Raw genomic sequence first — 9,428 nt, forward strand, 5'->3', positions numbered from 1 at the left:
TGCTATCGCAAATTTATTGTATGGTGGTTTAGCTTGCTGCAGTGGGCGGGTTCTATGAACCAGCCTTTTTGAAGGGCATGGAATTTCGTTATATTCTTACCTTGATTGGGGAGGCGCGTAGGGTAACTCCCAAGGTACAACTTTAGAGTTCACTTCACGCCAAACCACCACGTGAGGGTGAACTCAGTCAACGCCAAGGAACGACAATGTTTTCAAAATAAAAACATGATTTATGCGTACATGATTTTTTTTAACAGCCTTAGCGGACTCGGTTGGGATAGCCCTAGGCCAATGTATCCTTGATAACTGAGTATGAGAATGATTTTGGCATGAGCCAAACTTTTCAGGAAATCATAAGCCTCGTTGTTTATTTTGGTGAAATGAATCTATTTTATCTTATTAAAATGAGTTCGTAATGCTGTGAATCATTTTTATGCTAATATATTTTATGTCTCTATTTACTCAGTTTTAGATATTTTAAATGTTATTTGTTTATTCACTGAGATTATATAATTTCACCACCCTCATTTTCACCCATTTCAGGCTCAGGATAGTCGGTAAATAGCTCATTTCGTTGAGGGCTACAGTTGGACTTGCATCCTCAAAAACTGTAGGTTTACCACTTTTGATACTTTTGATTGTTCGTGGGCCCACGTGTCACTGTAAATTAAATCTTATGCTTTGGTTATCTGTATTATAGTATGTATAAATTTATTTAGTTTTTACGCTACAAAAATTATTTATCGGTAACTCTATAAATATTATTTTATAAGAAAATAGAATATTTTATTGAATATTTTTATTATATTCAAATAGTTATAATTTCACTTTAAATGAATCTTTTAGATATCTAAACTTATTTTTTATTATGAAATATGTGTTTTCCACTCGCATACTACATTTTTAACTGGTTCTGAAATTTTTGAGTAAAATGACCAAAATACCCCTGTGTAGTTGAAACTTCTCTTTGACTGTTTTTGAATTGAAATTGGTTCATATCACTTTAAAACATGATTTTAATAACTAATACTCATAGGGGAGACAAGAAAACTGATATTAAAGCCTTGCAGGGTTTCGGTTGGTATTCTGGGTAATGAATGTCTATCGGAACATCGCGACGGTTGTCACGGGCTCGAGAAGTGTACCGGGTTGTGACACTTATAATCTACTTACTACAGAAAGTAGGCTCTAAGGCCGAACAACTTTGCAAACCCTCGAGTGTATCTAGCAGTCTACTCTCGTAAAGTGCAGTATGAAGTTAGACATTGGCTTCATTGTATCCCTAAGACTATTCGCATTATTCTCCTTTGCATATCGAGTGGTGGGGGTGAAATAAGTCTTAAAGATAGCGTCTATTGAAAGGCTCACCTTGAAGTCAATTTTATCGATTCCTTGAATTCCATCTAAACCCCGTTTGCACTAATAATTTTAAAGACTTATTTTCGTGGTCTTCAAAATGGCTTCACTTAAAGAGATTGCTACCAACATTGTCAAGCTAGACCGCTTTAAGGGAGGCAACTTTATTCATTAGCGAAAGATGGATTTGATTTGATGGTGACACAGAATGTGACAAAATGTTTTCTTATCGAATTACAAGATAAGTTTTCTCTCCTTACTTGATATGCATGATATTGTATTAAATATCCATGGAAAACGTATATTGGTTGGAAATAAAGATTTTGTTATATTCATATATGATCTTGATATGAAAAAGGTTATTGTTGTGTCTTTTATAATTGACATACTTCTCCCATCATGGACAGACACTAAGAAAACTCTAAAGTATAAAAAAGAATATATGTCTTTCGAGGACCTTGGTAATCATCTTTGAATAGAAGAAGATTATTGCAAACAAGAAGAAGTCAAGCAATATAAAAAAGAAAAAGATTCTAATGAAAAGAATCTTGAGACTTCAAAGGTCTATATAATGGAACACAAACCATCAAACAAGCCGGTCTCACATAACAAAAGAAAACATTTCGTGGGTATAAATGATAAAAGTCATAAGTTCAAAAGGAACAAAAAGGGGCCATGTTTCCATTGTAACAAACTTGGACACCTTAAAGCGGAATGTAAACTTTTGAAAAATAAGACACAAGGTGTGAACAACAACAAATTTGTGGTTATGATTTTCGAGGTCAATCTTCTCCAAGATGATGAAGCATGGTGGATTGACACTGGTGCAACTAATCATGTATGCAACAACAATAGTTTCTTCAAAACTTTGGAAGCAGTTAATGATGGAAACATGCTATACATTGGAAATTCCTCCACTACACAAGTGAAAGGAAAAGGCACCGTGGAACTTATGTTTACTTTTTGAAAAATACTTGTACTAAACAATGCTTATTATGTACCGAAAGTAAGAAAGAATCTTGTGTCAGGTGGTTTGTTGAATAAGTATGGCTTCAAATTAGTATTTGAAGTAGATCAGTTCATCTTTACAAAAGGTGGACATTTTGTGGGAAGTGGATATTTTTGTGAAAACATGTTCAAACTTAATATTAATAAGAATATTACTAGTTCTACTTATATTGATGCCTCGTTTAATGTTCACGATAGTAAATCAATTATGTCTAATTTATGGTATAATAGATTAGGTCATGTTCATTATAAAAGAATGCATGATATGGCTAAATCAGAATTAATACCCAACATTGAAGTAAATAATGATATGTGCAAGATATGCATGGTTACTAAAGTCACAAGAAGCTCATTTCCTAAGGTAGAAAGCAACTTCAAATTACTTGCATTAATACATTTTGATGTTTGTGACATGCATAGTACTCTTTCTATTGGTGGAACGAAATACTTTGTAACATTTATAGATGACTTTTCTAGATATTGTTATGTTTACTTATTGAATACTAAAGATGAAACAATGGAGAAATATAGAATTTATAAAAAAAAATTGAATTGTATTGTGAATTGCTTATCAAATGTTTATGAAGTGATAGAGGAGATGAATATTATAATCCCAAGTATTTTGAGTCCACTGGTATTATTCATGAGATTATCGCTCCATATACACCAGAACAAAATGGTGTAGCGGAACGTAAGAATCGAGTTTTTACGAAAATGGTCAATTCTTTGCTTTTTAATTCAGGTTTGGGAAAAAGATTCTTGGCGAAGCCTTATTAACGGCTTGCCATATACTTAATAGAATCCCAAACAAAAGAAGCAAAACTACTCTTTATGAGCTATGGAAAGGAAGAAAGCCAAACCTTAATTATTTAAGAGTTTGGGGATGCCGAGCCATAGTAAGAGTTCCAGAACCACAGAAAAGGAAATTGGGTGAAAGAGGAATTGAATGTATATTTATAGGATATGCTGAACACAGTAAAGCATATTGTTTCATGGTGATAAAGCCCAATGATTCATATTCCATTAATACAGTCATAGAATCAAGAGACGCTTTGATGAAACAAGGTTCAATTCAATTCCAAGACCTAAAGAACTAGTAACAAAAGGTAATAAACTTTCAGAAAATGACAAGAAAACTATTGAGTTTCCAAAAAGTAAAAGAATTAAAGTAGAAAAGACATATGGATTCGATTTCCTCATGTACTTAGTAGAAGGTACAAGGGAAGAAACATGTGAATACTTACCTTACTACTTTAATGTAGAAGGTGAAGGTGATCCTCAAACTTATGAGGAGGCAATGAAGTCTCGAGATGCTTCATTTTGGAGAAAAGTAATACAAGATAAGATGGACTTGATAATGGGAAATAAAAAGTGGAAATTGGTAGATCTTCCACCAGGTTCCAAGCTAATAGGTTCTAAGTGGATTTTCAAAAAGAAAATGAAAGTTGATGGAATCGTAGAAAAGTTTAAAACAAGCCTAGTGGCAAAAGGCTTTAAACAAAAGGAAGGTGTTGATTATTTCGATATATATGCATCGGTAGCAAGAATAGCTACAATTAGAGTGCTAATAGCACTTGCATCTATACATAAGATGGTAATTCACCAGATGGATGTTAAAACTGCATTCTAAATGGTGAGTTAGATGAAGAGGTGTATATGGAACCTTTGAAAGGTTTGTTTTTCCTGGTTAAGAAAGGAAAGTATGTAAGCTTGTAAAGTTTTTGTATGGATTAAAATAAGCACCTAAACAATGACATCAAAAGTTTGATGAAGTTGTGCTAGCTAACGGTTATAAAATTAGTCAATCTGATAAATGTGTCTATAGTAAGTTCCATAATGGTAGAGGTGTCATCATTTGTTTATATGTAGATGACATGTTAATCTTTGGAATTGATGTAGAACAAGTGGAGAACACAAAAAAAAAAAAAAATTCTTGTCACAGAATTTTGACATGAAATATATGGTTATGGCGGATGTTATTCTTGGTATAAGAATAATGAGAGACAATAATGGCCTAACAGTGTCTCAATCTCATTACATTGAAAAGATTGTAATGAAGTATGGTAAATCAGATTGTATGCCAATGACTACGCCTTATGATTCTAATCAAAAGCTAATACCCAATAAAGATAAGCCAATAACACAAACTGAATATGCAAAGGTGATTGGATGCCTAATGTATGCCATGGTTTGTACAATGCTAGATATTGGTTTTGTGGTTGGGATGCTAAGTCGATTTACAAGTAATCCAAGTTAAAAACGTTGGTATGCTATTCATAGAGTTCTAAGATACTTAAAGAGTACAAAGAATTATGGCATTTGTTATTCAGGTTTTCCTTCAGTTTTATAAGGGTATACAAATGCTAGTTGAAATTCAAATAGAACGGATCATACATCTATGACTAGTTGGATTTTTACAATTGGTGGGGGTGTTGTTTCTTGGGGTTTTAAGAAACAATCTTATCAAGTGGACTCCACTATGGCGGCTGAATTTATAGCTTTAGCATCTGCCACCCAAGAAACGGAATGGTTGAGAGATTTACTCTATGAAATTCCGTTGTGGCTTAAACCAATGGCACCAATCTTGATACATTGTGACAATGAAGCAACTGTATCAAAGGCACATAATCAAGCATACAATGGAAAGAGTCGATATATTGGACTTTGACATAGCATTGTAAGACAAAGAGTTAGTGATGGTATAGTCACTATAAGTTATGTGAGGTCTTATGAAAATTTAGCGGATTCGTTTATTAAAGGTCTAAACAAGGACTTGGTAATAAAGACCTCAAGAGGGATGGGTCTCAAGCCTATCAACTAAATTTCCAATGGTGGGAGCTCACCTCAATGCTTGTGGTCGACTTGCAAGTCTTGGGTACTGACCATTCTACCACATGGATGATTGCAAGCACTAATTTATATTTTCATCCCAAGGTGTATAGTGCTTGGTTCCTGTAATGTGTAAGGTAAGGTTGAACAAAAGTTCTTAATAGACCCATAACATGTATATGTTGAAGTACTATAATTACGGAGTACTTCCGATGGGAGCTACCTAAGTGAGTAGAAGTGTGGCCACATCTAGGAGCTAAAGGCTTGACTCTAATAGCACTCATGAATGGATGCGAAACACAAGGCCATAAAACGTGTTGACAAAACTAGATATAAAGTGAGCAAGGAAACTTATGTGTGTTTAGTGGCCGGACTAGTCAAATGAAGAATCGATGGTTCAATGCTTGGTCAACCACTCAATTCAGACTATAACCAACCACACTCACTAAGTGAAGGTTCAAATCTGCAGGATACCTTCATTTATTCACAAGGCTCCCAAAGTTGTTGGTATTTGGAAATTTTGAAAATGGTGAGGGATTGTTGGTGTATTTTCAAAATAAAGGTTATGTCACATAATGAAAAGCTATCTTAGCTTAAAGGTTATGTCACATAAATTGACATAGTGTGTCTATTGGATTATAGGCAGGTTTTCATGTGAACGGTTATGTCTCTTGGTAAAATGACATCCAAAAGTTATGAGACAAATTGAAAAGACACCATAGCTCAAAAGTTAAATATGAAAAGTTATTGTTTCAAATTATAACTCAAAGATTATATTTTATTGAATGAATAGCTGTCTTTTCATAAGTTGATTATTGAAACAATAGCTTTATCCAAAAGTTGTGTCTGGCAAAATGTAAAGATGCCTTTTAGACAAAATGGTGCCTTAATGAAAAGTTGTGTCCTTGAAGAAGAGATACTTGCAAGCCTATATAAAGGGCTTGTTGCTAACCATTTTGACACATTCAATCAAAAACAAAAAAACTGCAGAAATATCAAGAGCAAAAAAAGTGTTGAGTTCGATTAACATAAACACTTAAGTTACAATCAACTACAAAAGTGTCCAAATTCCTTATAATCTACTTGCTGTAGAAAGTAGGCTCTAAGGCCGAACAACTTTGTAAACCTTCGGGTGTATCTAGAGGTCTACTCTTGTAAAGTGCAATACGAAGTTAGACGTTGGCTTCATTATATCCCTAAGGCTATTCGCATTATTGCCTTTTGCATACTGACTGGTGGGGGTGAAATAAGTCTTAAAGATAGCGTATATTGAAAGGCTCACCTTAAAGTCAATTTTGCCGGTTCCTTGAATTCTATCTAAACCCCATTTGCACTAATAGAGATAAGATAAATTATTGTTGGTCCTTGTTGAAGGTTGGCAGGGGAGCATCTTCGTTGTTGTAGTGGGTGACCAAAATGTTGAAGCAGTCAACAAAAAAATAATTATGAATGAAATATTTGATTAAATTATTGTTGATTCATCTTTATGCACAAAAATTTCATTATTTATTTATATAATTTTTACCATGCATTCCATAAACAATCCATAGACAGAAAATTAAAAATTTCAACCTTAATTGATGGTGTCAAAAGACTCAACACCTCAAACAAACTAAGCCAGCAAGACACTAAAGGCTCTCCCTTTCTCCCACCACCCTTTAAATTTCTTTCCACTCCACTGTAAATCCGCTAACCACATTTTCTCACCAAAAAAGGTTTACAAAATCCATGACTACTTCAAACATGGACATGTAAAAAAAAAAAAGTGATCTATCAACAAAAAACTCTAAAACCCAAACAAATAAGATAATAAGACCTAAAAAAAGTGAAAAAAAAAACCATAAGTTACAAAAAAAGAAAAACTAAGAAAAATGAACCATTAGCTACAAAGAAAACATTTATTTAGTTAAAACCCAAAGAAAAGCAAACTCTTTCAAGCCATCCATGGGTACATGGGCTTTCATGATAGTTATGCATTATTTGTAATAAAAAAACAGCAAAACAAAATAATAAAAGGAGATTACCTTGACAGTGGCGCTATATGTCATGACTCAGCCTTGTCTCGGACTATGCCAAGTTAGAATTGTATAGGAGATTGAGTCTTTTGTTCTTATGAGGGAAATGTCCTCCTTTCAAACATTATAATAGCTCGTGGTGACACCTCTAGAAATACTTATTAAGTTATTAGGGGGAAAGACCTTGTAGGAAAAGAATATCCTTATTTCAAGCATTGTAATGGCTATTGGTAGAATACTTGTAAAATCTCATAAACTCTTTATAAGGGTTGAGCAGTTGATGGATTGTTGAGATATCTCACTAGTAAAGGTATATTTGTAGTGATCATCTAAGGTTACCCCTATGGCCCGAAGATGGCATGTCTTGGTCCCTTTGTACTCATTTTCATATTAATAAAACATTTTCTCTTATTTGGTTCCAATGGTTGCATATATAGCATTCGATATACCCTATGATTTCGATATGCATTGCTTTAGTCTAATTTGTTGCTATGGTTGATTTTTGATCAAATATAAACAAGTTATTGGCTAGTTTGCATGGATGCGTTCACTCAAGCACTGTATAGACTATCACATACTTAAGTGAAGGAGCGTGGTTTGTGAAGTTGGTATCGGAGCATGGGTGAGACGTGCTGAGCTAAAGAGTAAACATGGTGACCATACGAAGTTCACCAGAGGACTGTTAGAGGATTGATGAGCTAGAGACCGCGGTGGCTGAAGTAAAAGCTTAGATGGTCCCATCCGAGCAGATAAATGAAATTGAGATAATCCAACAAGAATTGTTTGAGATGATTAATACCTTGAGTGACGAGACTAGGGATGCGCTGAGCACTCTCCAAGGCGAGATTGGAGAATTGAAGGCTTAGGTAAATATTTTGGTTATTGCCGTAGGTAATGCTAGTGCAAACTCCGAAGATCAAAGTAAAAGGGCCAAAGTGCTAAAGCCTAAGCAATATGAAGGGGCCAGAGATGCTAAGGAGTGGGAGAACTTCCTTTTTGATATAGAATGGTATTTCTGAGCTGTGCGCACAGAGTCAGAGGAAGACAAAGTGGCGATGGCTTCAATATATCTTGTTGAGGACGCGAAGTTATGGTGGCGTTTTAAATTCATTGATGGTAAGTGCCATATCAACACTTGGGGTGACCTCAAGCAAGAATTGAAGAACCAATTTTTCCTTGAGAATGTTGAGTATATGGCGTGATGGAAGTTGCAGGAGTTGTCACAAACGGGATCAGTACGGGAGTTCATGAGGAACTTCTCTACTTTAATTCTAGATATTAGGGATATGACCAAAGAAGATAGATTGTTCTATTTCCTTGAGGGTTTGAAATCATGAGTGAGGACAGAGTTACAATAATAGAAGGTATAGGATGTGACTTCGGCAATGGCTGCTACCAAGCACCTTATCGATTATAGTGAAAACTCCAACAAAAGAAAAGACCTTTCATATAAGACCAGTAGCTCTAGCTCAAATAGTGGGTAAAATTTTTGAGAGTCAGTAAACTCTCAAATGGGAAAGGCGATAAGAGACCATCTACTAGAGACTCACCCTAATTGAGAATAAACAAACCATGGAACTTCAAGCCATGACCTCCGATATCGTGTTTCCTATGCAAAGAACCACATTGAGTAACTAATTATCCTTATCAAGCAGCTCTCAGTGCAATATGTACTGCCAATGTTGAGGTACCACCACCTTACACCACAGTCGAAGAAGTCGAGGAAGAGCTAGCAGGAATGGGTTCCATTTTCCTTAGCGCCTTACAAGCGCAATTAGAAAAGATGGAGAAGGAGCCCTAACGAGGTCTAATGTATGTAGAAGTGTTGTTGAATAAGAAAAGAACCAAAGCCATGCTAGACATGGGGGCCTCAGACACCTTTATCACCCCGAGATAGGAAAAGAGATGCGATATTAAAGTTGAGAAAGATTTTGGGTAGATGAAAGTAATTAACTCGTTAGCTTCAGATATTATGGGGAACTCCAAATACATAAAAGTTAAGATTGGCTCCTAGGAAGGGAAGGTGAATATGACTGTAGCCACTATAAATGACTTTGATTTTGAATTGGTCTTGGATTTTATGACAAAAGTACAACCCATCCCTTTCCCTATTACGAGTTGTCTAATTTTTTGGAGAAAAATCATGTGTGGTATTAGCCACAATTCTACCCAAGAGTGGAAAGAGGATTATATCAGTTATACAGTTTAAGAAAGGGATAA

This window comes from Theobroma cacao, chromosome 1 (genome assembly GCF_000208745.1).
Source record: "Theobroma cacao cultivar B97-61/B2 chromosome 1, Criollo_cocoa_genome_V2, whole genome shotgun sequence".
Lineage (NCBI taxonomy): Eukaryota > Viridiplantae > Streptophyta > Magnoliopsida > Malvales > Malvaceae > Theobroma > Theobroma cacao.